Here is a 1,912-nt window from a genome sequence, read left to right as displayed (position 1 = left end):
TTTATACATGTTTTGGTTTTATTGCTTTCAAGTTTATACAAAAATGGTTTTGTGAAAATAATGTTTTATTAGTTTATAGACTTAACAATCATAACATAGATCTTTTATTAAGTCTATGAAATCAGTTTATGAAGTTTCAAAACATGATGTAGTCAAAATGTCAAACAAGTATGTTTCATTTTCATGTTTTGGACTATTTTGAAAATTAAAGAGATTTCTTATTTGGAAGATGTTATTTGAAAACCAGTTTTTGTAACATGTGTATTATCATGTTTACAATCATTTCTCAAAGTTTTATAATTTTTTGAATTTGTTTGCTATTTTTAAAAGCAGTTTAAAAATTAGATTTTTGCTTTAAACAAGTTGTATACTTGTTATCAGTCGACTGGTCAGTCGACTGATACAATCAGTCGACTGATGAAAGTGCCTACAGTTGCTAAAAAGTTTCTATTTTATTTTGGTCGACTGACCAGTCAACTAATAAGGTCATCAGTCGACTGATAAGGTCCGTCAGTCGACTGATAAGCTGGAAAACGCCTATAACGGTCAGCTTATCAGTCAACTGATGAAAGCCGTCAATCGACTGATGCTGTAACGGCTAGTTTTTTCAGCCTTTTACATATTTGGGTTTTTGGTCTTTTTGCCTTATTTTCTCTTGGCTTTGGGGTTCCTATAAATACCCCCACACATACCCTCAGTTCAAAAAAAATAAGAGAAAAGTTTTAAATAAGTTTAAGGGTATTTAAGTTTGGTTTAAGTTTGTTTTAAAAGAGTTTATTTGTGAAGATATTTTTACAAGAGGAAGAAGAGACCATCCTTTGGTGTTTGAGCTTCAACTCATCTCTCTCTCTCTCTCTCTCTCTCTCTCTCTCTCTCTCTCTCTCTTGATCTATAGAGAAGTTTTCCTAACTCAATTATCTAGCATTTTTATTATTGAATTTCATATCTATATTATTGCTCGTTTATTCTTGAGTTAGATTTCATTTATACTCTTTGTTCACACACAATCTATGGAGCTTATTGTATTTGCATACATGGTATAATTTGGGTTGTGGTGTTTGTGACATTGAGAGTGAGCTTGCATTGTGTTCTCATCTATTGTAGAGAACAATTTATTTGTATTGAGAGCTATTATTGTGAGGTTCACTTTGTATTACACTAGTACACCAAAAGGAGTGTGTGGTGAGAGACGGGGTCATCCCAAAAAGAGTGGGGTAGGTGGTAATGCCTAGAGAGAGGTTGTAATTCCTAATACTTTAGGGAGACACGGACTAGAGACCAACACTTGTGGTGGTAGTTAGTGTGTTTACATTGTGAGTGATTATAAAGTTTTCAATGAGATAGAAAACCGAGTGTGAGGTGTAAACATCATTCGGGTGAGCGTAGAAAATCCGGTTGTGATAGTAGAGATCTCCTCGGGTGAGGAGCGGAGATGTAGGTCGTGGGGACCGAACTCCGTGATCATATCTTGTGTTTGAGTTTGGCTTGGCGCACTTATATTTGTGTTCATCTTTATTGTCATTCTCTCATTGTTTATTTCATCCACTATATTATCTATATTTATATTACCCTTGTTTAGTTTAATATCCTTACATATAATTGTTGCATATCTTATTTTCTAGGATATATTTGTTAATAAGTTTTTAATTGGTATAAATCGAATTAGATTAGCATAAACCCTATTCACCCCCCTCTAGGGTTCCTTCCTTGTGGCGTTAGGGTGCTTTCATCAACTACCTCATCTCCAAAAGTGAAGAGCTCCCGTGCATTATTCTCGGCTTGGCAATGATCTTTAGAAGTTGTTTTCTTCCTCTTCCTCTTAGAACCCTCGACTTGAGCTGGAGATTTACTCAAACCGAGCTTGGTTCTGATCTCATCTACAGGCGGCTTGTGTAAAGTCTGCAGCTCCTCT

Source organism: Asparagus officinalis, chromosome 4 (genome assembly GCF_001876935.1).
Source record: "Asparagus officinalis chromosome 4, Aspof.V1, whole genome shotgun sequence".
Lineage (NCBI taxonomy): Eukaryota > Viridiplantae > Streptophyta > Magnoliopsida > Asparagales > Asparagaceae > Asparagus > Asparagus officinalis.
Note: the sequence above shows the minus strand (reverse complement) of the source record.